At 35.8% G+C, this 27,995-nt stretch overlaps 1 long non-coding RNA gene across 1 annotated transcript; it reads right to left on the minus strand.

The window, feature by feature from the left end:
• Positions 1–453: 453 nt before the first annotated feature.
• LOC309646934 lies at positions 454–27,995 on the minus strand. Its single transcript, XR_014255672.1, has 2 exons — positions 1,898–27,995; positions 454–816 (listed from the first exon to the last, which is right to left on the minus strand). It is a non-coding gene; the product is annotated as an uncharacterized lncRNA (long non-coding RNA).

Below are 27,995 nucleotides of genomic sequence, written 5' to 3' on the forward strand. Positions count from 1 at the left end.
AAGGGAAAGTTCCAAAGTAGGTCAAAGCACAGTGTTTGTAACTTCTCTCATTAGGTTGAATTTTTACCCTCCTTCCTGCCTTTCTCCTTCCTTTTACTATTGCTATTATTTTTTTCCATTTAGAGATAGGAATGCCTTGGACCATCCCGGAATTTTTATCTGCATCACTGAACAAGTATCCAAACATTTGGCTGCTATTTTCAAAGTTCCGAACCAGAAACGAGGACTCCAAAATCTGGTTGCAAACAACATTTTTTAAGTGACAGTTTTGGCAGTCTTACCTACAGATCCAGTAAAAATAAAACCTAGAACAGTTTGTTCTTAAACTATTTCTAGTACCAGTACTGTGAAGAAAGTACTGAGCTCCACATAATTAAATTTATTTTTTTAAATGCCTGAAATTTTACATGTTCAAAAATGAGAATTTGGGATAGGTTAAGAGATGTCCTTGCCTTTGCCAAATCCTTGAAGTTCTCTCTGGCTGTCTGCCTCCTATCAGATCTTTTCATGAAGGGTGTAAGTGTACACTCAGCACAGTTTCTGCCACTGAATAAGTCTGAGTGATGCCCGCGCTGAGAAAATGCTAAGTGAGAGCTATTCCTCGGGAAATCACATGATGTAAAGTTAAAAGTTTAGAATATACAGACTTAATGTAACTAAAGTGTCATCTCTGTACCTTTAAATAAGCAGTATTTTCTTTGCTAATTACCTCTTGAATGTTTACTTTGTAAAATGAAGAGTATGCTCACCGCAGCAATGCTTCTTCTGACAATTGTGTAGCACGTTTTATATAAGCCTCTCAAGCTTTCACGGTTCCTGCAGAAAGGAAAGCATTAATTTTACATGCAGGTAAGGTAATTCCAAATTCCTATTCCTGTTGTTAACAATATTTACTCTTATGTAATGACCAGAGTGTGCCAGAAACACAAATGACCTGTTGGTGGTGGTAGAATAAGTAAACATGTGGAAGCTTCCTAGAAAAAAGCAATCTGTAAGGGGAAAAAAGAGAAAAATGTTGGTGGGCTCCTGGCCTTTGAAATCCACCTAAGGCGATGGTAAGTGAAGCCACCGTACCTGAAGTCCACAGCCCTAGACGGTGGAGGAAAGCAATGTGTTTAAATAGGATGTGCTTGTATTAATAGGAGGTTCTATTCTCGGCCTTGAGATAAAGGGAGATCTCGTGGGAAGAGATAAGACCCCTCTGCGCCCCAGGTCCCCGCCTGCCCGAGCTCCCTGCCACCCATCTCTCCCTCGGATCTTCCTGTGCCCTCCCGTCCCGCAGACACCAATATTGTTTCTTCCCGCAGGCTCTGCTGCAAGAATGTCAGACATCACATCGCAGCTCACATGCAGAGCTCAGATTGCTAAACGGAGCCAGGGGATGGAGTTGGGGGGTGGGGTGGTGGAAAAGAAGAACCGCGTTCCTAAGCTCCTTCTCCACGGAGGAGCCGTCCACAGCCTGGGCTCAGGATGGATGTGCTGGTGCTGCCGAGATGCAGTTTCTGGGAACCGCCCCACATCCCTACCTAGGGAAGCCGGCTTCTCTGCACAGAAGGACACGAGGGCGTCCTGACCCTCCTCCTCCATCTCCCACTTTCTAGGGATGATTCACTCAGAATCTATCAACGTGAACGTTAAAAGCTAACCACTATTATGGTCTTTTATGGCAAAATTTTCCCCCCTCTGTAACATGTATGCTCTGCCTAGAAACCATTTGCAGTTTTTAATGCACACAGGTCTTTTTTTTTTTTTGAAATAACACACACTAAAGAAATTTATTTGCCACCTAGAGTGGTATATGTGCATATCTATGAATACAGTCTAAACATATCATAATGTGCATTGTATTTGCTATATTTTACAACATATATTCATATGTATCATAATGTATACTTACAGGTATACTATTATAGTCCATTCTTTGTGTAAACACATTAGGCTTCAGAATTAGCTTAGTCACTAAACAAGTGTTCCATCTTCGATACTTTTAAGTCATGGGGTGGGGACAGTTTCTGTCACCAAATGTGTAAGAAGAATCAAGGCCAGCCACCTATAATAATAACAAAAATATATGAACCAATGTGAATTTCACAGTGGGAACCACGCCTCATAGAATAAAGATGATGGCTTGGTGTTTCAGAGTCCCTCTGTTGGCATGAGCACCATGCCATCAACCTTAGGATTCCCCAGGGATGATAAAACCTAAGGCTGATGTATTACACTACTTAGATGAGGGCAAGACATTTAAACTGTGAGTCAGGTGACAATGTAGTATTCACCTATTCAGAGAACTGGAGAGGTAAAGCAAACGGTAGGCAGTGGGGAAGAGGAAGAGAGGGAATCTTGGGTAATTTCCCTCTAGAGGTGAAATATTTTCGGACAGTTGTTCAGATTACAAAATGAAAGTTGTTTAGAACCAAGTCCCTAAATTTGAGTAGCACTATGAAACGTGACCCTGAATGGTAATGAAAAAGAAAACACCTTATCATCTCCTGAACGTATTTTCACAGTGATCAAAAGAATTATCTTGTTTAAATAACTGTTTTTTTTTTTAAATTGGGCCTTTATCATAGTTATAAGAGAATGAAACCAGAAAGCACTGATGTACGCAATCAACAAACAGTGGATTGTGTACATCACAGAAATCCAGAGACTTAGTAAAACAGTTTCACAGTCAATTTTCTGGGAGGACCATTGCTCTCTTGTCTATCAGTTTAAAGACACCAAGGTAAAGAAATAACCCAAAATCGTACGTGCTATTTAAACACACACTGAAGATGTTGATAGCATCATTTTTTTGCAAATAAGATTTGTGCATTAATTTGTAAAATATGATTTTATAAGCATTTAATGATAGTTAATGCATTTTATTCAACACTTGTCAAAATATTAACCAATAACATCTATTGTTTAGTTTGCAAATGCTTAATAATAGAATTGTCATTACTTTAGCTACAATGGACTTGAATATCACAATTAAATAAGTTGGCTACCTGGTGCTATTGATACTGGCATTTTGTGGAAATCTATAGGCTACTTCATCACTGAAAAACATTCAACTTAACAGACACTGAGTTTCCTCAGTTGCTCTAAAATAGTTGCAAAGATAATAAGTTACCATCTTGTAAAAAGTTAGAAAGTTCTTGTAAAAAGGTAGAAATGTTCCTAATAACTAAATTTGACATGTTTATGAACTGTCAGTAGTCTCAATAGAAATTCAGAAACTATTACCAGAGATTTTCTTTAAAATTTAAAGTTTACAAATAACAAATTTATGACATATTTTACTTTTTAAAAAATAAAAAAATGATAAAAATGTTTATCATCTTACTTTGCTGAATTCTGCCTAAGGTCATCAATATTATTGTACTATGATATCCAAATAGTAGCAGTGAATTTCTCTCCACTGTCTCTGTGCTGTTATATTGCTTCCAACTCTATTCTGAACTACTACATTTCTCAAGTTAAACTTTTTAAAAATGTTAGGATATGAGGCTACTTTATAACTAATTATACTTTTAACATTTACAGAATTCTTTTAATTTAGGGATATACTGTATTGGGTGTCATCACTTATATATGTTATTTTCCCCTGTCAGACAGAGATGTTTGATTGCTAGGCTGGACATAAAGCAGAAGATCTGCTCGGTAAATGGTTTAGGATTTTTGCTCCCTTGGTTTTATAATAAAAAACAAGTATAGTCATCCCCATCTATCAAAAAAAATGTGAAAGCACAAATATTTCTGAAACTATTCAGAGAAATCATCACACAGTCCCGTTCATAGCTCTTAGAAAATAAAAATATGGCTTTAAAGTTGTTGAGTTCTTCCCTTAATTTAAAAACTGATGTTTTAATATAGATCTTGATGACCTGATGCTGTTATCTCTACATGGTACAATTATTTGACCTTCAGAATTATTCATAAGCCTCAAATGTAGCCCTATGTCTTAAGCATGACTTTGAAGTCTCTGACTAGATTCAATGTTTACAAGGATTCTCTCTGCATGAATTGGGTCCTGTTGTTACAATACCATGTCCTAAAACCAAAGAAAAATGTAATTATGTATCAACACATATAAGATTCATCCTAGTTCTTAAGGATGAAAGGATAATTCAACTCAGCATTTCAGGAACTGTTAAAATATAGTTATAATTTAATTGAATTTTTCTAGGTTGACTTTTTGCAAGTATCTAATGTAATGTTTCTTTGGAAAACTTAAGACCCTTCCTAAAAATCCAAGAGGTCAATTTGGTCATTTCAACCATGCAAATAGAAGATAGATTTTCCTGTCTCTAATTTCCAACAATTCCAAGGGTTCCACTGGATAGTGAGATAATGCAAATGGACCGAAGCTCCAAGCCAGGCTTCTGCAGAGAAAATCTGAGTCCTGCAAGTTCGATTAAGCTAGCTAATTTTCAGTCCAACAAGCTAATTTCCAGACAGACTCTTCTGATGTTTTCCCTCTGTTTGTAATTTGCATCATTAAATAGCTCGGTGTTTCAAAGCAGCCCCAGTACTAAGGTCACAGGGCTTTGTGCTAAATAGCAACCAACTCGATTTTTTTTTTTTTTTTTTTTTTAAAGGAAGGAACAGAGAGCAGCTGATCCTGCTGTAGCATGATTTTCTTTTTTTCTTAGTGGGAAGAGGTTGAAGTGTCTTGTGGATCACAGAAATTTCGCTTTGGTTCGGGGAACAGCTTTCCTCAGTGCCTTTGTGCTCCAGAAAGCAGCCCAGGATCACAGGTGGCCTTGATTATCAAGTTTTTTTTTTTAAATAGTGTCCCCCTCCCTTTCATGGAACAGCAGGACATCTCCCTGACATGAATATCTCATTTTTAGTGGCACAAAATTCAAAAATCTTAAAGAGATATCCAAAACCTAAATTAAAAAACTAAATCTACCCTTGAATTTCAAAGGGTAAAGTTGGTTAAGAAACATTACTGGTGCTACAAAAGGGTTATACGGGCAGATATGTAGAGCTATGGTTTCTCATGGCCAATTTTCCCTAGAAGGTTTTCAAAGGACTGCTTCTAAAATAACACGCCAAATACAGAGAAAGCAGGAAAATACCTCTTCACCCTTACCTGTACCTCTCCAGAATAAAATCATTTCACTTTGTCTCTCTGGTCACAGGAGTATGTACTTTGGCTCACTGGCACCCTGGGGCACTGTTTCTACCCTACATGCTGACATGGGTGCTAGTATTAAAAAATCTTCAATCATATAACTCCAAGCCATTCATATTAATGTGCCTGAGTGAAATTACCCTTTCTATTCTGCAGGGGGAAGAAAGACCATAAAACGCTCTCTGCATCCATCAGGACAACCCCACTGGCACAGATGGGAATTTTGCTCTGAAGTGACAGCAGTGCTTTCCTGAAACATGACCTACTGATTGCAAAGAGTTTCTTTGGAAAGCCCATGTTTTGTCATTGACCCCTCTCTACCATATCACACACTCCTGTGCAATCCTAGAGCAATGTTCCCGGGAAGGTAAAGATGGCTCAGAAGAAAAACGGTCATCTCTAACAAAGAAATGCAATAGATGTTTGTCGCGGGGAAAGGCCTAATTCAATCGGCAGTATCTCTGGGTTTCTATTTTGACTCGAGTTGTTTTCAGCACATTCCCTCCGCATTACCAAAAGTTAGAAAGTGTATTTTAAGAAATGCCACCATTTTTGATATTGACTGAGAACGACGCGCTCAGGGATTTATTTCCCTGAAAATATAGCCCAGAGAATTTAGAAACACACAATGTAGAAGAATTCAACATGTTGTAGGGTACCACAAAAACGTAGCAAAGCTTTTGCCAGGCAGTAATGAGACCTGAATGTTGTGAGGTATATACACGAAAATGACTACGTCCTTTCATTGACACTAGTTTTTATTGTGACAGGTAAACTTGGGGATTATAAAACATTCCACTGTTAGAAGGAATACTTTTTTTTTTTTTTTTTTAACCTATAGTTCACGGATGCCAATCTCTTTCAAGAGTAATACTGTTCCCTACTCTCTGGTCCCTCGGCAATTGGCTTGTGGATTAAGTGTAACACTTACCCCTTTGTATCATACTATCTCTCCTGCTGTAGATTATGATCAGCTCATGGGAAGGGACAGGTTCGTGTACAGCACTAACACAATACCTGGCACATTTGCGGAACAAATCATACATGGCATTAAAATATATTTTATATTTCTTTTCAGAACTGTGTCATAGTATCTCATGACGACGTTTCAGTTATTTTGAAAATCCTTAATTTGATGGGGGAAAGGGAGGAAATGTCCTTCCAACAAAGACAAAGTGTTAACAGAATCCACCAGCAAAGTCTGAAAAAGCAACAGAAACCAAGTGTTCACCTATCAGCAGTGTATACAAATTTTGGGTGCAAACAGACCTATGGTTATTTAAATGGATGGATTCTCACATGAATTTACTATCCATCCTACTCTAGGGATGTTAGGAAAATGGGAACAGATTTAGTTATCTATCTTTACTTGCCTACTGAGATCCCATGGAAAAAATATGAAAATACTTCAATAAGTGATGCAAGAAAGTTTCTCTGAGTACATTCCAATGTGTGCAAACATGACATATTTAATTAGTATTATATTCCATCTTTTAAAAGACACCCCAGATTTGAGATATGATAATTACCTTTTAACAACTTACAGCTGCTGACTTCTTAGGTAACCAACCATAACTGTTAACGGTTCTTGGTGCACACAGCAAGGCAAGTCACACAATAACAAAACCAGAGCTGGAAACTTACTGTTTTCATACTTCTCCATGGAACCAGGCTAACGAGCGGTACACCTATGTCATAAGTTCATGTGGCTCAAAGCAAAACAAGCTTGAACAGCTGCTTAAACATATCACGAAAGGACTTGTGGTAGGTGACAGATGTGTTATAAGGACGTTTTGCTTCTCCGTTGTACTTAGGTTGAAGAGAATCATCAGGCTTTTAATTTTGCTCAAGAAAACTAGTTAGTCTTCAAAACGCAATTTTGTGACCCCTACTCTGTCGGGTGGCGCAGAATTTTCAAAGCAGCACAATGTTGTAAAAAATGCCCTTTTAATCAGATTACCCTTGGCGAATGTCCCAAACCCAGGCTGAAGTGCAGTGCTTGTGGTTTTCTCAACAGCTTACACTAAGCCTGCACCATGGAAATAATCTACTTTTAAAACCCAGGAAACAAATCGACTGCACTAAGGACATAAGTCGCTGTCATTAGGGAGTGATTAGGCTAAACATTTTTATACACTCCACCAGCCCACTTTCAAATTCTGTATCTCTGGCCGATAAGAAAAACGGTACTTCAGGTTAGTGCTCAGAACGACCATGAAGAAAAGTTAATAAATCCAAATGAATAGAACAGCAAGAAGAAGAGTTAAAAGATCAGTTTCAACTTTAAACTGTTAATACCTAAATCTGGATCTTCTGAACCAAAAATGGAGAGTTGGGTCATGTATTGCACACTCAAACTATTCTTTTTAGTGCAGCACATTTTCAAGGCTCAACACATCACATGTCCCTCATTTATTTTCGGCCAACATGTTTCCTATTGCGCACTTTATATAGGAAATTCTGTGGGGATTAAGAAAATACCATTTTTAGAATTTATTGTCAGAAAATTCATCTTTTTATTTATTTATTTTTAACAGGGAGGGTTACGTTGGGGGATTTAGAGACCCATCCTGATGTTATATTGTGGAATATATTCAGAAGTTACAGCAGGGTCCTAAATACATCCACTCCTTCTCGTCCCATAAGCCCTCCTTCCACACACGTACCCCAGTGAAGTGCTCGGTGAACAGAAGATTTAGGATCCTACGTTATATTTGGTGTCATTCTACCCGTTAACATGTTTATACTCACTAATGAAATTCTTAGCATTGAGTTTCTTGGTTTTAAAGTCACTTTTGAGGTTGTTTTCCTCTTTCTTGTGTTTTTAGTTTGTTTTTGAGAAAGATAAGTGAAAAATATCATTCTGCCAAAAACAAGTAGAAAACATAGATTTCTTTAAGGAAAGAAGCTGAATATATGTTCTCAGCCAGTGGATATGGGAGGTTTATTTTTTCCCCCACGAGATTGAAAGGGATTGGATTTAAGAATGGGCTATTCTACCGGCCCAAAGCTCTTGCTTGAACAATGTTTGAGTCCTACTTTGGACATTCTACTGATAGTTTCATTTCTAATTTATGAAACATTTCATTAATCCTCAATCTGTCAGCTCTTTCTTGATAACAATAGAGGCTGACAGACAAAAGATTAAAATTTATTAAATACTCTACACTTTAGAAGTGTTTGAAGTGCTCTGTTCATTTTCATCTCCATTTCACCTAATTTTAAACAAACTATGCTCTTCCTAATTTCCTCAGAAAGCAAGTAGACAGCACAGCAAAACAACGTTTAAATACCAAAATATATAATGCTGAATCCAAACATACACCAAAAAATCAAAATACAGCTATTCTTGAGCAGAATTGCTGGCATTCACATTAAAAGCATCTCCCATCCCAAGTATTTCAAGCGTATATTTTTTGTATGTTCTTCTTCCTCTTCCTCTCAGTGCTTTGCCCCCCCAACCTTTTCCAATCTCATAAATAATTCATGAACTGATAAATATGCAATTTCAAAAAGTGCCGACAAGGCAGCACTGCATTAAAAAAAAAAAAAAAGAAAGAAAGAAAAGAAAAAGAGCTTGTGCTTTTTACACACAAGTCCTGTGCTGCACTTTACGGATGACAAATTTCCTAGTATTCAAACCCTGTGTTGTATACATGATAGGAGTGTGGCTACGTTTCTGGTCAGATACCTTGCTAGATATATTATGAACTATCTGAAGAAGGCTGTAATACGTAACATATACACATTTAAAGAAATTAAGTGAGCAGTGTTTTAGAGCCTGGCGCTTTACAGTGGAATTTTTGAATAAACAGTTTAATTGTTCACGCTATCAAGTAAGAAGAGCAGGGGTGTGCAAGTCTTGCACAGAGGATAATTCTCTACTGATAACACCACAGAGATCTCGAGCTCCTAAGGTTTCTGCTAAGCGAGAGTCGTTTCTTTGACACCGTAAGAATATTCTTCAGAGGCCAGTTTAACCAGATCAACAGTAAACCATTCTGCCTGGGCTTATCAAACAGGTAAAACTACCCATCTGAGAGCCAGTATATAGAGCAGAGCCGAGAACCTCCATTCTGTGGGCTAATTGCTTGATTTCCAGCCTGAAACAAAATGGAGGAGAGACCTTTTTAAGGCAGCTCAGGGCTGATGTATCAGAGGGAAATGTATGAAGGGGGTAAAAACGTCCCTTAAAGAATATTAGTTATCCAATCAGATAAATAGCAAAGGTAAGGTAATCAATACAGATGACATTGTACTTATATACTGCGAATAGAGATAATAGATAGGAATACTCACTGAAAGAGAGCTATTCTAGCATAGCAACAGTTAAGTTTTTGAAAAAGAAACACGATTTCCGCCTGAAATGTAACCTTTCAAACGAACACTTAAATTGGAAAACACCATGGGTAAGAAATAGACCACAGCATTTAATTTGGACCGGCTAGTTGGAAGCCTATATTTACTGTACTATAATTTCAAATTTAATTAAGTCACACTGCTGACGCCAGTAGCAGCAACACAGTAAAGATGATTAATTGCATGCGTAAATGAAAATATAAATAGCCCTAAAAGTAACATTAATGCAGAAACTTGCATACAGAAATGGTATGATCAATTTAAGGATAAGCGCCTACCTGCGTCTTTGAAACACATGCCAGAATGGCGACGAGGGCCCTGCATTTGAATGGAATCACTGTACCAAAAATATAACCTTTTACGGATCGTTATTTTTCTAAGACATGTGTCCAACCTCCCCTTTCCCTCTCCTCGCGTACCTCGACCCCCAACATGATTTGTTATCTTCTAGAAGACTTTTCACACAATTTGCATTGTCATCTTATGGATTGGCTACCGGTACACAAACATGAGCTGACACACAGCAATGGTGGGACCGGGCTGTCACGACAAGGCAGCTGGACTGTTATATATTCCACTTTGCTCCCATTGTACTTCCATTCACAGCAGCAGTGGGACAAAGGGCCTGACAGAGCTAACCACGGATTGTCACCTTGATTTGTCCAGTCTAGCAGATATGCAGAAATGAATTATATTCTCCTGCTTTATGAACACAACCCAGAAGCAAATAAGCTTGCAAACAGCATCTTCCAAACCACATTATCTAAGAAACATCAAGCATCTTCATAGATACTACATGCTGCCTTGCTCAGTAGGTGAGGAAAAGCAGAAAGAACCATCCGATTAGTGAAGACACTAAAAGGCTTTCCTCCAATAATATATTCCTGACATTAGAGCCTCAACTCTCTCTGATTGAGAGATACGTAATTTGTATTCTGCTTAGCTTTATTTTTGATGAACGCTATCACAATGCTTCAAACGCAAACTTGAATCATATTTTTCAAAAAAATGTGCTATGTGAAACCTAGTAAATAAAGCTGTTGTTCTTTTAAGAAAAACTGTGTTAAATTGAAATACTTTTCTTAAAAATGATAGAATGAATGACTACTCCATGTCTGTTATAATACACTTTTTGCTAAACTCAGAGCCTGTCTTATTAAAATTTTGTCAAATGTTAAAGCTCTAAGCCTGAGACAACTATTTTGGGCGCAAAATATTTGTCTGCTAATGAGAAAATTTACCGGAAGGTTTTTTTTTTTTTTTAAATGCCGGTCGCTTAATTTACTACTTTATTGACAAGGTGTTTGTGTGTGTTTGAGATCTAGGCAGTTTTAATAGCCACACATGGATAAATGAAGCAGACAGGGTCTGGTCATTTCTTTATGAAAGGATGCCTTCAAAATTGGAGAAAAGGGGAAAAATGGTTTTTTACCAGCTTTTTGAGATAAGGATGGTAAAAGAACATTTCTCTGTGAAGCAAGGAAAAAAAAAATTGTTGACCTTTTAAAAAAAATGATGCAGATAAAGATTATTTCACACACACATATACGTGCCCTTACAAATTCTTTCCATTTTTGTACACAAAGCAGTGTGCTTGCTGATCCCCCCAAAGACAACTTTTTGTAAAACCAGAGCCTCTTGTTTAAGAACTCTTTGGGCTACATAATGTAGCGTAGAGTTTGTTTTATTATTATTTTTTAATGCTACCCACCTTGACGGAACATGCAGAGTGCTTGTCTCTGAAGAAAAGCCTTGGGAAGCATTTCATTTGTTTGTTTTTCCTTTTTTAAAAAAAATTTAAGAGACAGGGCTAATCTGAAGATGCAGCATTTAAAAACCAAAATATCGCATTTTGTATCTGAGCATATATTTAAAATACCCATAGTAAAAATATGTTCCATTCAAAAGACCTATTAATTTTGAATTTTAAATTGCAGTATCCTATTGTCTTCTGCTTATACATATGGATTCTGTTCACAAGGCGACACTTGGTACCTAGTGTTTTAAATGGTGACTAGCACGAACCAACATGATACACGTAGTAGACAGTATGTATGAAAAGAACATAAAACCCGGCCCCATACAGAAATGCAAATGATACTTGATCAAAAGGCTGCAGTTCTTAGTGAAGGATTCAGTCAAAATAAAACCTTCACTTCAGGAGAAGGCAGAAGAAAATCCTGCACACTTTGTTTCCATTTGATTTAGGAAAAAATCTAAATGTATCAAAAAGTACTGTTGATTATTGTCCAAGGAAAAATTGCACAAATGTGTCTTTCCTCGGAATTCTCTGCAGCCAACCATCAGAGCTCTGCGGCCGTGCACCTGACTGCAGCAGAATCAGGCTTGATGGTTACGGTGGGTGACAGAAAGGGGCCACTGCAAGTGCTATTATGCAGTTTGCACGGGGAGATTTCAGCACGTTTCAGCTTTGTCTAGTTATGCTAGGTAGTTGTGTGTGTGTGTGTTTTTCTTTTCTTTTACTAATAGTTATGCATGGCTTCCAATACTGAAATCCAACTTGGACTCTGTGACCACCATTTACAGCACCCTGTGTTTAAGATTTAGCATTATTTGACAGATTTTCAAGTTGCTTTGGCATTTCAATCTGCTTTAGAGTTGTAAATAAAATTCACACATTCGTGCCTTTGTGCCTGTGGTCCTCTTTGAAAAAGATGTAATTCCACTTTATCCCTTTATTTTAATTGTAAGCTCTGAGAACATTTTACAAAATACGAAGGTTTTCTCCTAATTTATAGTAGAAATACATGCTCAGTTTAAGGCTTTTGTGAAAATTATCGATATTTAGGACTAAGTGGATTCCTCAAAGCTTGTCTTTTGTGTTTTTAAAATATAACATGTACATTTTTCTTTAAAATTGAGTGTGTCTTATTACACATGATTCTGAAATTTGGAGTTATTTGCAATTATTTTATAATAAGTACAATTAGATCTCTGCATAAAAGGTGGAGGAGCATTCTACAGACATCAAAGAGGAGAAAAAAAAGGCCAAGATTGAAATTTTAAAGGGTTAAGATAAACACATAAAACCAGTTATTATTTTTTTAAAACAGTAATTACGCTTAAGAAAAAAAAATGTTTTAAAGCATTTCATAGAGGACTCAAATAAAATATTTGGAAAACTAAGATTTTTGTCCCAGAAAATCTTAATTGGTCATCTTCTCTCCCCACTGCATTCTCACCCCACACCAGAATGTTCTTTTGAAACATAGGTTAAAAGGGAGGATGGGGCCTCACATCACTGTTCCACATTGCCCTAAACTTTCATTACATTTAAGAGCAAGGCAAGCCACACAACTCTGCTTCCTGATATATTGTTGAGTGGGCCGTCTAAGGTTCTATTTTCCACGTAGGGTCAAGACTGCTAACATGGGATTAATCAGCTACTCCTCCTAAACCATGAATCGGAACAATTGCTTTCAGTTTCATATGGTACAACTGCCTGGAAATAGAAGAGTTGGAAAGTGAGGGAACATACCAGGAATGTAGAAAAGAAAATGTTAGTGGATAGTTGTAACTCCAACTTGGCTCCTTGTGATTTGGTACAGTAATCAAATTAAAAGGATGAAATATATGTTCAACCAAGTGATTTTGGAACATCTTTCCCACCTTTTGTCTTTTCCCTTCGAGATCTAGTTCTTACATCAATTGTGACATTTTATAAAAACTTCCCACTTGACTCTTTTTTGGTAGGCACCATTTATGTTCAAGTCCACATTTAAACATGTCTGCTGACCCAGGGTTAAATTCAAGGAAGCCTGTGCAAAATGCATGCTGCTCTTCTGCATACATATTGCAAAGCCAACACTGTATTTAACCTCTCTGTGAATGTTTGCATTACAGAATTGGAAAATACTAGGTGCAAATGTCTGTGTAAAGGGAAACTGAAATCCTTCACTATTAGAGAGGAGTGTGACAAGCTTATTTTCATACTAGGACACACTTACATTTAAATGGCCTTCCTCCTAAATGAGATTGCTTCTTTTACTAAAAATGATATGAAAATGGACACTTACCGATCACGTTTGGAAAAAATAACTGTCTTTTGCCTTATAAATGATATTCAGAGAAAACCAAGAATTATTTTTCTTGGGGATAAAATATCACATGCAAAAGCTTTTTCTATTTGTTAGCATTAGAATTGGATTTTCTCAGGAAAGCAAGTGTTTAGACTGTGTAATATAATATACAACCAGGCTACATGGGCAAAAGTGATTAATAATTGTGCCATAAAAATGAACTAATATTTTATTAGAGAACAGAAAAACATAGGAATTTTTCAAAATAAAAATTTATTCTCAGTTATTAAATTTAATATTATTCAATAGCAATATTTGTTAAATTTTGAGATAGAGTTCCCTAGAAAATAGTCCTGCCATGATTAAAAAAGTGAATAGATGTTTATGTTGACAGATTTTTTAAAGTTAAAAGAATTTGTTATTCAAAATGTTAGGAAAACATTATATATAAATATAATAATGTGCAAATAGTCATTTATAAATGTAATTATTTACTGTGTACCCTGAGATCTACTTTTACATAACTGATTGAAGATAAAAACTTATTCTGATGTTTTGTGATGCTACCACAAGTGTTCATAGCATAAAATATAACACAAAGAATATTCAAATTGGTAGTAAATACTGCAAAAATTACGTCTACGAACCAAATGCATTCACCATATTCTCGAATTGTATTTTACCTTAACCACATACATAGTACCTATGGCAATTAGAGGTACGTAATTATTAAAACATACTGCAGAATTAATGCATTAAATGAAATGGAATTATTCCAAACAAAAGGTATGTGACATTAAAATTATATATTTTTATTTTAACATGCAACAGTAAATACTCATTTTATACCACAAAAATTCTATAGTTATTTTAAATGCAATATTTAGTCTATCTATATTAAAGTTCTCAAGAAGATAGATGACATAAGAAAGACGTGAAAGTATCTGTAAACTTGTCATAGGATTTCTTCTTCTCCAAAAGAATTTTCCCTGTAACTCTAAGACTTTACTTGGAAACAAGTGTATAGCTGCCATCATCACGTCTTTAAGGTTAGAACAGTATTCAAAGTATTTTTGTAAATATAAATATTTATTCAGTTAAATAGTATGGGGATTGAAATTAAAGCTATATTATCTCTTCAGCAAAAAATACTTTTGTTTGACAGAAAAAAGTACAAAATGATGTGAACATAAATTAGCCCTGCAAAAGTAATTACAAGAAGCACTGTTTTTGGAAATAGCTGACTTATTTTTATCTAAATGGGATAAAAGATGAATGCATTTGATAATTGATGAAATATTTGATTATAAAAATAATTGGTTATAGCGTAATTCAAAATGACTGTTTAACAGAACTCTGATGGTGATTTATAAGATGTTTGATAAAATTACTGCCAAGTTTTCAAATTGTACAACGTGGTCTAAATAATTGGTAAAAGGCTATTTAGAAGGATTTTAATCTTTCTTCATGTTTTCATTAATATTTGTAATAAAAGTAAAAACATGATAAAAGTATTTCCAAAGAACTCCATAAATGGACCCAGGTTCTCTCTCTCTCTCTCTCTCTCTCTATATATATATATATATATACTTTTTCTTTTTTACCTTTTCCAGGATTCATTCTAATTTGGAGCATTTAGTGCTGTTCTTTTTATTTCAAAAGAAAATCCATAGTATCAATATTATTACCCTAATACTTGAAGGAAAGCATCATATGAAGTGATTTATATAACAAATGGTATTCTGATCCTTTTTTTGAAAATGAGAATATTCTGCTTATCCAAAATCAAATAACACGTGCTATATATATTTTTAAATGATTTGATACAGTTGGTCAGAGATGAAAACACATGCTATGAATCTCAGAGTAAAATCAGGGTAACCAGGTACAAATAAAGATGAGCAGGTTTAAGGCTTAGTATTATACCTGAGTACAATTTCTGCCAGACAAAGTCAAACTGCTGCAGAAATTCAGGAGTGCTCACAAAGGGTGTGGTGTCGGAGAGGCGGCAGGAGAGAAGGGAAAAGGGGGCCTTGATAACCTTTAGGAAAGCAACCAATTCATTGATGTGACTCCTACATTTCTCCACAGAATGATCTGCACTGAGAAAGGCTGGACATCTAGATCAAAGCCACACTCAGCCTCTGGACCCTTCCTACCTTGTCCTCAATTATAGATGACCTTTAGGCAAAGAAGGAAAAAGAAATAATTCTTTACCATGCAATGGAACAAAATTAGTATTTTCAAATTGCTGTGTATACATGCACAACTGGACCGCAGACCATTTTTACTTGCCGTTTCTTTACCTACATTTTGTCTGCTTTCTGCATACAATTTGGGAAAAGAATTTTTAATTATCATGTATACCTTTAGATAATATAATCAATACTTAATATGCTTTACAAATTCTGTTTTAATCTACATAAAAGAATCAAGAAGCATGTGTGAGAATGATTTATAAAGCAGATTTTTTTTCTGTAAATAATTTAATTGGTGTAAAACCTTGATTTCTTCTAATGAAAATAACATCAAAAGGGTTGCTAATCACAGTAAATCCAAAATATTATTATCTCTACTTGGGAAAAAAATCCCTTAAATTATTTGTTTACCAAATATATGAATGATACCTTGCAATTAGAAAACTGTAGAATATAATTAGAAGAAGAGAGAATTCTGCTGGCCAACTAAGAATCTTTTAAATATATATCTTAAAAGGACTTTAGTATTATTAAAATTACCTTTAGCTTTATGTACAATTTTTTATTTGTAGCACAAATAAAAAATATTTTTAGTTAAATGCTACTCTAAAAATCCACATGAAATAATCAGAACTATCACCTGAGAATAAATGTATTGTCAAACAGGAAGAATTTTAAAATATCAATACACTCCATATAGGTAGTATTTGGTCAATACAATTTCTCTTATAATTTGGAATTTACTCTCAGAGACTCTAAATCACATAAATTATCTAGTCTCTACTAAAATCATTGTTTGAATCTGTTAAGAAAAAAATTTTAAAGGTTTTATATCTTTAAAAATCATTTATGTCTTTCTTGCCTTATACCAGAGAGGTACCACTTTTAAAGTTTTCACAGAATCCCTTTTGTTCAAAGAAAAACATCTTTGTAATTATTTTTTCCATTTTTTAACCCACTGTGTTAAATCTGAAAAAAATAGAAAAAAAATGTGTAATAAGAAAACACATCATCTACGATCCTAACAACCATAGGCAACTACTGGAAATATTTTGGAATATTTCCTTCCAGTCTTTTTTTTTCTAGGATTTTGCTTTTTATATAAATTTAATATAATAAATTTTACCTAACTTAGTATCTTATACTTTTATTCCAAAGTATGTTATTAGAATTTTCCCACATCACTGCAAGCCCTTTGTAAACAAAATTGTAAAGATTCTATGATAGTCAATCATATGAAAATGTTAGGTAAATCACTTTTAAGGAAATAAGGAAGGACAGTTGTTATTTGAACAATATTATGGTAGATACTTTTGTGAAGATAATAATTACCCCGGGTTCTTTTTTTTTCTTCCTTTTACTTTTACAGTTTAGAATTTTGTCAGTTATTTAAGACAAAGGGGAACAATTAAAAACACTGAGTTATAGTGAAAATGTTTATCAGATAAATAGCTCAGCTTAAACAACACATCTTGCCAAAAAGCTTGCAAAGCGCTCCTCACTTCGGGGCATGTGAGAAGGCCTGTAATAAGAAGAGCTGAGATTCGCTGGAGCCAAAGCTTACAGAAAGAAGAATCTGCAGGTTTAAAAGGTAATGCTATAATCTTACATTTATTTGGAGCAAACCACAGATGTGCAGTGTGACCATTTGCAAATGTCATTTAAAAAGGATACATAACTATGAATTCCATATTCGTTTCAGATAACCTTGTTGTTTTGTATGCTGAGGTGATATTTGTGTGTGTGTAATGTATGTACATTCACCTTAAAATGTTGCAGAGAATCAAAGTCACAGGAACTGCTAAATGAAATAATGAGGAAAATGCGCAATCAGGTGTGTAGACAAAGTGTCCATTTTTAAATACTTACGAATGTTTCAGGTACATAAAGATCTTCTTTCCTTGCCCACTTTCTCACTATAAAAAATTCTCCGGAAGAAAGCAATGGCCCATTTATATCAGTATGGTTTCGGAGATATTTAGGAAACATCTTGCCAAAAGACCAACAAAATCCCGTCGTTATTAGATGGTATTTATACATATGGGCAAATATTTTTTTCTCCTCTTTCACTGATCATTCTAATTGACTGAAATGACTTGATGCTAAAGATACGGTGGAATATCTTAAAATAAATGTAATGATCAATTTAACAATTTGATTGAATTTTTGTTTAATTGAACAGTTATTTTGCTTAATTGATCATCTTAGTTTGGGGGATGTATTGTCTGTGTGTGTGTGTGTGTGTGTGTGTGTGTGTGTGTGTTGAGAGAGGGATGATGGGTAGGAAAGCTTCATGCCTAAGGAGAAGTAGAAATGATCACAGATGCAGAAAGTATTTAAAATAACGCATGCAGGCATCTCTGAAGCCTTGATTACAAGTGTCAAATGTTTCTCACATGTTTCAACTATAAAATGATCCTGGCTCCATTACTTCAGAGAGCCAAAATACATGGTATTTGCATGTTTAAATCTAAGTGAGGTATTAATTGTGCTCTTTCTCACTGGAGTTTATTTTCAAAGCAAAGTGCACAGGATATATTTAGAAATATGGTTCGATATATCCATGCTTGCAAAGGGGAATTAAGTTGATTTAAATGATTTTATAAAAATGAATATGTCCTAAGATGTGCCCTCTCAGTTTTGCTGGTTTATTTTAATATGAAAAAAGTAATCTAATCTCTGCTTGTTAAGAAGATTATGTAATGTATTAATTTATTTAAAATTAGGATATTCCTGATATCATGTGAGTTCCAGACATGCAAAGCAGAGAAAGAATTATGAGCCCAAACACAAAGAAAGGGTTTAAGCTTGAGTATCTGTTTTATTGCAACTCTCATTTTGTAAAGTAACAAAAGTGGTCATTCTTCAGTTAATGAAAAAAGTAATAGTTTCCATTTTTTTCCCAGGAAATCATCAAATTGAAGAATGAGCCCTACTAAATTTGAAGGAAAGTGAAAACTAAAGATGTTCCTTCCTGTTTTCCTTGGGGGTGTAAAGAGAGATTGTCCTTTTCCAATTTATTTTGTACCAGGAAGTTAACTTTTTTGTGTGGATAATTGAATTACCTTCTGTACCTCATGGATTTAGAACATTTCGAGGAATGTCTCCACTTTCCTTTTCCCCTCCATATCTCACACAGGATATGTGATAGAAATCTTTGAAATGCTAGTGTTTTCACATGAGGCTAATTCCTTGAAATTATAATCTTTGTCTTTCTAAGGGAAAGCATGTGTGAATTAAAAATTCATATCTTAGTCTAGTAAAATATATTCGACCCTCTTAAAACACTCAGTATATACTTGTTTTCACTTAGCTACTTCCTTCTAAGATACTACAATCAGTTCCACTGGCAGATCCCATTCAAGCACCATATAATTGTTTCCTAATTTGGGGCACCAAAATTATATAAAACATAGAGGCCCGAGTGTAAAGCAATAAAAGCAATCTAACAGAAAAACCTCAAACTTACATTTTCAAATAAGTCTTTTAATTTAGAGGCATCACATCAGGAGCCTGTATTTATTCCATTTGTGTGGTCATTCTTCTCTTTAAAATTACATTCTTGGTGGGCATCCTGCTTATGCTTGTAAATCTGCAGTGAGGTCAAATTATTGTGTATTGAGAGGATTTGTAATATCATTCAGTGCCAATACTGGCGGACAGATAGGTGATCTAGCTTGTTTTAGGTCATGAAGAAGAAGAAAAGAAAGATTTTAAGAGGCTGGGTGATATAATCAGTGACCAGTCTTGCGTGAGTCATGAACATATTCAGAAGATAGTTCTAAAAGATGAGTTTCAAAACAAGTTATGAACAAAGACAATAGAATGTATGGTTCCAAGATGGCTCACTTAAAGGCCAATACTCATTTGGTTATGCACATATTAATTTGCTACTTTTAAATGTATCTACTCATTACTTTACGGCAACACTTTGTATGACTTTCACTGCATTTATATCTTGAAAGAGAAAAAAATTACGAGCAGAGAAGTTAGAAACTGGAGTGACAGTATATTCTGTAGCTTGGGTTCCAGCCAGTTAACTATTTTCTCCCAGGACTGCCATTTGTAAAGAGTGAGCATTTGCACTTCGTCCCACCTCACTGGGTTTTGCGTACAGAGTTCTTTATTTGGTCATTTCTTCCATTAGTCACACAAGAGAGTCAGTCTTATTATGTAGGCATCACAATTTTAGACCCCGAAAATGGTATTACCCAGTTTGGAATGTTTGGTTTATGGATTAGACTTGCTTTGAATGAATTATCATTCTTTCTCAAACCAAAATAATCCTCAGAGAAAAAAGGTGCTCAATCTTTGATGGCAGTCTATAATTTGAAGAACATGTCACAGGTTGTGAAAAATAATTCCAAAATTCGCTTTTAGTAATATTTTGATCAATGCCCACTCACTGGTTTAAGATGACTTTTTGAAGGGGATAGAGCCCTGAGTGTCCAGTTCCTGATGTGTGTGTCTAAAACATTTTCACAACATTTTGTTTTCAAACACCTATTTATTGCAGAACATACAGTTATGAAATTTTAAATGTAATAACTGTAAGTCATATGATTGCTTTGTCTCTATGAATAATCCCTTATTTAGGGTTTAAATTCAACTCAGAATAAAAACTAGATTAAAGGACATACTAAAAATAACTTTAATTGTAAAGTAAAATCATTCTAAGATGTAATCTTTTATTACCTCTTGCCCCTCCCCCCCGTTCCAGGAAAATGGGTTGTTAAAAATATCATTTATTGTTGGGCTCAATTGTTATTTTTGACCATAGAAGTTTAGAATACGAAAGAACTAACGTATTTTGCGAAGCACTGTGGGCGATGAGTAAAAAAAAAGCACCTCAAACTTAGAAATATTAGATTTATCTACATAAAATTATGAACATTTTATCTACTGATTTAAATTAGTTAAATGTCCATGTATATAGGACGCTGTCTGTCCAGGGAGCCAACAAATCCATTGAGTATTCCCCTGGGCCAATTTCTTTTGTGTAAGTTTGGATATTTTGAAAGGTAAATATGTGGAACATTTTAATCCTTTTTAATTTCCTCTTGCTTTATTTTACTTAGATGGAGAAATCTACAAATTCCATTGGAAGAAAATTGCTGTGAAAATTCTTGTTAATACATTATTCTATATCCTAACCATTAAGGGTTAAAAGCCAACTTCAAGAACCACTTCTACTATGTGCAGGGCTCCAGAATTTTCTGCACATTCTGGCAAAGCTTCCCTCCTATCTATCAACCCACACACACCCCCTGCCCACCCCACCACTTCAGATTTCCTATAACACCAAACATTATCAGGCAAAGTTCTAAAAACTTTGGATAGGTTATTTTCAGAGCAAGAAGAATTTAGTCTAATTCCATATTCTGTATGTGAGGTAACCAAGACCCAGATGTGGAAGAGGTGATTTGCTCAAGGTCACTTAGTTGGTATCTTTAAAGTGTGAAGAACTTTTCCAAACAGTATCTCTTAGGACACATCACCCCTACTCCATGGATAGTGGAAAGAGAAATATAATCCCTCGCTTCTTTTGTATCTCTTTGTATTTAGCTGATCCAATGCTGTTTACTATCTAAAGAGATTTGGAACTCATTTTGGCTTTTTTTTTTCTGATCATGCAAAGATACATTTTTCTCAAGGGAATAAGAAAGAAGTCAAGACTAAAATAGGTCAAGCTTTGAAACCACCAAACTGGAGCCGATTGGAAACTTTTCCGAAGCAGTCAGTGTCCCCTCACTATCAGTGCTGATGGTAGCCAGGAGCAACTTGTCTCGGGAGCCCCCATCAGCACTGCAGCAACGTGGGTGAGGCGCTGGGGGGCTGTGACGGGGCGGCGGCTGCCACAGGCATGAGCTGAGCAGTAAATCCTTTAAGGAGACCACAGGGCTTTTCAGGATGTTCATTGTGTTCTTCCTTATTTGGAATTCTGCTTATGCTGCTAACATTAGCATAGATTTTCCTTAATGAATGCTTTCCAGCTGAAAGATGGTGAAAGATATACTATGTGAATCTTTTTAATATTAGTTCATTAAATTAAAACAGTTCTGACTTGCAGTGAGGCCTTTTCCTTTTGATGTTATGCTCAGGTTTGCAGATAATGTCCATGACAATATATGTGCGTCCTACAAAGATGATCTTTTTAATCAAAGTCATTTAGTGTTACACTCTTGTATAATAATGTGAGAGCTTTTCTGTCAGGTAACACAAAAGTTATCACATAAAAATGTGGCTATTCTATAATGTGGACCCAGGCAGTTGTTAGTTGAAATCATTTCTTTCCCTAAAACTCGGTCACCAACTGCCAAAAATATATATACTTTTCTTCTTACCAGCATTAAGTTAGGCTATTTCCCCCATTTGCTTATAAATTATGGTTGGGGGGAGACTTTCCCAAAATCCCCCTATGCAAAACCAAAGGGAAAACATCACCACATTCTTGATGATTGTATTTACTAAATCACTCCCAAATTAGACGCTTTAGAAACCACATGCTACACAAATAGCAAATATTCAATTCATGCATCGCCTGAAGGCTTTGGACTGCATTACCCTGAATATCCGTCACAGAAACAATAGAATAAAATGATTCTGCAAAGGTTACAGACATCAAACCCACTCAGCCACTTTTCACAAGCAATATTTGGATAACCAAAGCTTGATGCAAATATTTGTTACTAGCCATTATGACAAGCTGGGGACATTCCATGATCTTATTAGTATCTAGTCATTCACAGTTTGCTTCTTCTGTATCAAAACATGCACACAGATAATAGGAATAAATTGTTTATTTCCCATGTTACTTGGCAATTATAAATATTTCAGCAAAAGGGTTATATGGTGCCAAGGTTAGAATCTAATAGAATAATTCAAGATGCAAATGCCATCGTCTAGTAAGCTAATGCCAGTGTTCCCAAACAGTCCTCATTTGATTGGCTTCTAGAGAAAAGACTTAGAATAACGTATGTAGTAGCTTTTAAAAAGCTGCCAGCCTATCACTTATCACTTCCGTGGGATCTCTTTCGTTTGTTCTTCCCTGGATAGTATTCATAGGAAATCATGTTATATACTGCCCATAGCTATTAACAGCTGAGAACTACTTATTTCAATTCTAGAATATTTTAAACACAAAAATTAAAGAGTTACCAAGCTACCGGTTTATCTCACCACTTCTCTTATATAAGAATTTTAGGAAACTCTGCCTAATTTAGCATGGTAGGCAACTTTTGCTACTATTATTTTTCATAATTTCTGGAATGGTTTGCAATAGCAAATATGTAAGGATTTATTAACAGGTTAGATAGTCTCTGAAAAATAAAAATATCGTTACAGAATCATGGATATAGAAGGGGCTTGAGGACTTACTGAAGCCAACCATCTCACTCTGCAGGTCAAAGACAATGTGCTGGTGAAATAAAGCAATTTTTCCTGAACTGAAGTAGATCTTTGGCAATAGAGCCAAGACCAGCACCAAGGCCACAAGATACACTGGCTGATGCAGTGCTTTTTATACCATATTACATTTTTGCCTTTTTCTTTCCAGAACTAGTATTTGTGTGTTTGTTTATTTGTTTGCTTTTTCAGGAAGGGTGAATAAGGAGAGCCTATTTAAGTGACCACCTACCCCCTTTTACGTTCAGCTGTGTCACTCATAATCCCCTATCCCTATGGAAACACTCAGCTCTTCTATGCCCCACAAGCATTGCCTTCATCCTCTACCCTTTTCATGACATTTCCTTTGGTGTTCTTTCCATTTTACAGATTATAAAAAGGATTCTTAAAATGCTGTGGTTCTTTTTCGGAGGTTCTGGGATACACAGGAAGGATTTATGATATTTCAGAACAGGAATCTTTCTTCAACTTCTAAGAGATGGAGCAGACAGAGAGGACAGGACTTCCTTCTCAGCAGTCACTGGGATTTACCTCCAGGATGAAAATCAGGGGTAGAGTTTTCCAGAAGGCCTAGGCTATTTTGTGATTAAATTTTAATCAGTGAACTCTTTATCAGTTAAAAATAGTCTGTCTTGTGCCCATTATGATAGAACAGTTATAAGAGATGAAGAACAAAACAAACTCTCCTCTTAGGCAACAGTTGAAGGAAAGAAAATAAAATAGAGGACCAGGCCAGTTGTCCTAAATCGTAAATCTAAGAAGCATGGACAGAAACAAAGAGTACAGTTGTGTCACTTTAGTATTCATGTAGCATTAATTAATAACTCACATTAACACTCATATATACTAGTTCAGTTGGTGTGGGTGTGTGTATGTGTGTGTGTGTGGTGATAGTAGTGAATAGCTCATGTGTGTATCTTGGATTTACAAAAGTTCAGAGCTATTCCAAGAAAGAGCACTTTTTATTTCTTTCCAAAATATTTTTCCGAAAAGTGAAGGAGGCGAATATTTCACTCGTGTGCAATCATCAAAATGAAGAAAAATCCATTTAACTGGTGACGGTTGTTCAGCTCAATACTGGTAGATCCTAGATGGGAATACAAACTTCTGGAACACATCCTTTAAAGGGATAGCATCCAAAATTTAAAAATACTAATTAAAACAGTTCAGCCTTTGAGATTCACATTTTTTGCATTTTTACATAGTTTGTTTATTAGCATAATACTTTTTCTGGGCATATCAGTATATATATATATATATGTGTGTGTGTGTGTGTGTGTGTATGTAAAATATGTTATAAATGCAAACACAATTGTTAATCAACATAATAAGATGCAAGAGCTAAAACTTTATAGAACTTTATTCCACCTCTTAAAAAAAAAAAAAAAAAGAGATTCTAGACTAAAGGCACAAATGGTACAAAATAGGCTACTATGGAGTACTCAGAAAAGGAGCATGAGGGCCATTGTATTTAACATTTCCCTTTAGAGTGGCAAAAATATTCTAGTAGGGGTGTTTCTTGATTTTTAAAGGCATACAAGGGTTGGGACACCCAATCTGCAATGCGCAATAAAATGAAATGGCAATTTTCCAAGAGCTCTAAGACTGCTGCTAATTAGCACATTAATTTATATAAATGAAATTCTCTTTGCTGTTGCCCAGTGTTCTGCCTGAGAAATGCAACAAGATGAATGAACATGACAAAGCCAAGTGAAATTTACATGCTTAAAAATAAAAAAAGATACAGAAATAATTCCTTGACCTTATTCAAACTTTTCTGACCCTCCATCATGGGTGACATTTTTCCACAGAGCCCCAAGATATGAACTTCTCATTCTGTCAGACTTAAATTCTAAAGGAAAGTTTACAAAGAAGAGTACACCATCTCTTCACTCCTGGAGTTGGACTCCTGGCTAGAAGGGCCAAGGTCACGACTCAAGGGAATGACTTTCATTTATTCTTGCATTCACTTTTAAGTTTTGTCACATACATTTTCTTAACAAAAATAAAAACTTTTATTTCTGTTTTTTTTAATTTTTTTCCTTCATACAAAATCTATTAATTATTTTTAGTTTTAACTAATTTTTATGGTTAACCCAATTAAAAAAAATGAATCTTTTCTCAAAGCCAAGTCAATATTTCAAAAGAAATTGCTGGTTGAATAGAAAAGCAAGGCCCTAATTTCCAGGAATGTTATATTCAATTTACATTTTCTTATAACCCTGTTACTCTGAAAATAAATTTAATATAATAAGTACTTTCAGATACGTGTGTATGTACCCACTCTTATTTTTACGTAGGTACATACATATATACATATATCTGACTATAAGCCCTTTGGAAGGATACAGCCTGAGAAACCATAAGTAGTAACCCTGGTTATAACCCATTACTAAGTGGTAAAATCAATTTTATGAAAAATAGAATAAAACAGAAAATAAGAGAATTCATTTCATGTAGTAAAGATAAGAACTGTTCTGTAAGATGTGTTCATCAGTTACGTGAATGTGCCTCACTGTGTGTATCATGATGTATTATGTATTTGTTACTGTGAATTATGGTCATAACAGTTGGGAAGATCTTCCAATAAAGCAGCATAAAAGGAGCATAGAAAAAAACAGAGTCTAGATATGAAATGCATCACTTAATTCATGTGTTCAATAAGTATTTATCACTGGTACGAAAGTGAAGAAGACAAAGTTTGTGGAATCATGAAACTTATGTTATAGTGAAAAATCAGAAAATACACCGGTAAACAAAATGTATATGTGATATAATCTTTAGTGATAAGTGCCATAAAGAAAAGAAAGTAAGATAAGAGGCTTAGAGAATGAAACCAAGGGTAGGAAGGGGGTTATTGTAAAACTGTAAAAGGGAATCACGGAGGTGACGTCTAATCAGGAACCTGAACGGTGTGAAGAAGAGCCTTTCAACCGAGGGCACAACAAAGCAAAGTCCCCAAGGTAAGAAAAAGATTGGCGTGTATTGAGGAACTGCAAGAAAGTCAGTTTGAGTGGACTGGAGTGACTAAAGAGGAGAGTGGTTGAAATGACACAGAGAGAGATGCAGCTGCCAGCTCTGTGGACACTTGTCAGCTTTGCAAAGAACTCTGGATTTCATCCTGAATATGATGGTGAAGTTTCATGGAGAACTAAGGCAGGATTTCCATTTCTTTTTTTTTTTTTATTTATTTATTTTTGGCTGTGTTGGGTCTTTGTTTCTGTGTGAGGGTTTTCTCTAGTTGTGGCGAGCGGGGGCCACTTCTTCATCATGGTGCACGGGCCTCTCACTATTGCGGCCTCTCTTGTTGAGGAGCACAGGCTCCAGACGCGCAGGCTCAGTAGTTGTGGCTCACGGGCCCAGTTGCTCCGCGGCATGTGGGATCTTCCCAGACCAGGGCTCGAACCCGTGTCCCCTGCATTGGCAAGCGGATTCTCAACCGCTGCACCACCAGGGAAGCCCCAGGATTTCCATTTCTTATAGAGCTCTCTAGGTACTACGTGAAGAATAGACTAATGTGAAAATGGTAGAGAAAAAAGAGAGAGAGAGAGAGAGACTAGTATGAAGACTATAGAAGTAGAGAAAAAACAAGATGACGAGAGCTGGGAGGGCAATGATGGAAAAATGAGAAACAGTTTGAGTCGGAATACATTTTGTCCAACAGGACCTGATGACAGAGTAAGTGATGAATATGAAGGAAAGAGAAGTAACAACAATGAAGTTTTAATTTTTGATCCTAAGAATTCTGTAAATGGTGGTGGTCTCATACTGATATGTAAAAGGCTTGAGGAAGAGAGGATTGGGGGTGGGTGATTGGGTAATTAGACACTTTTGCTTTTTCCTCCTCTTAATATATTATCATTATTATAGTATTCAAATAAATACTGATTAAGAAATTGCTAGGATCCAGGCTCTGTGATAAGTGTTGGGAATATAAAGTCAAAATAAAACCATTGTTTATGCAAAGAAAACAAAAACAAAACTAGAAATTGTAGTATGACATAACTTGTACTATCATAAGTATATGAAGAGGATATTTGAGCAGCAGAGAGTAATGAATTTATATGAGTCTGAGAGATTATCAAGTATCTCCAATAAAGATGAAACTGGAGCTGTGTTTTAAAAGATGAGTTGAAGTTAACAAGAATAACAGCTCGTAGGAGAGACAGAAGGATGCTGGGGATGTGTAGAAGTGTATGGGCAAATGCATAGAGAAATAAGGCACAGTTGTTTGGAAAACTAGAAGCTCACAGGATGAAAGGTCTATGCTGAATACTGGCAAAAGAAGAGCTGAAATGCTAGGCAGGGACAAGGTCATAAAGAGTTTTGTCTAGGGCTTCCCTGGTGGCGCAGTGGTTGAGAATCTGACTGCCGATGCAGGGGACACGGGTTCGAGCCCTGGTCTGGGAGGATCCCACATGCCGTGGAGCAACTAGGCCCGTGAGCCACAACTACTGAGCCTGCGTGTCTGGAGCCTGTGCCCCGCAACAAGAGAGGCCGCGACAGTGAGAGGCCCGCGCACCGCGATGAGGAGAGGCCCCCGCTTGCCGCAACTGGAGAAAGCCCTCGCCCAGAGACGAAGACCCAACGCAGCCAAAAATAATTTTAAAGTATTTAAAAAAAAATAAAATTAAAAAAATTCTAAAAATTTTTTAAAAAAGAGTTTTGTCTAGAGAGACAGGAGTCTGATTTTTACTGCAATCTATAAAAACGCATAACAGGATTTAAATCAGGGGGAAACAGTATGATTAGGTAACTTGAGGAGGATGAAGCTAAAGTCAGATGACACAGAAAGATGCTTTTACATTCGTCAGGGATGGAAATGGTGAGATCCTAAAACAAGGCCCTGATAGCGGGGACTGGGCG

Source organism: Balaenoptera physalus (assembly GCF_965194825.1).
Source record: "Balaenoptera physalus genome assembly, chromosome: 17".
NCBI lineage: Eukaryota > Metazoa > Chordata > Mammalia > Artiodactyla > Balaenopteridae > Balaenoptera > Balaenoptera physalus.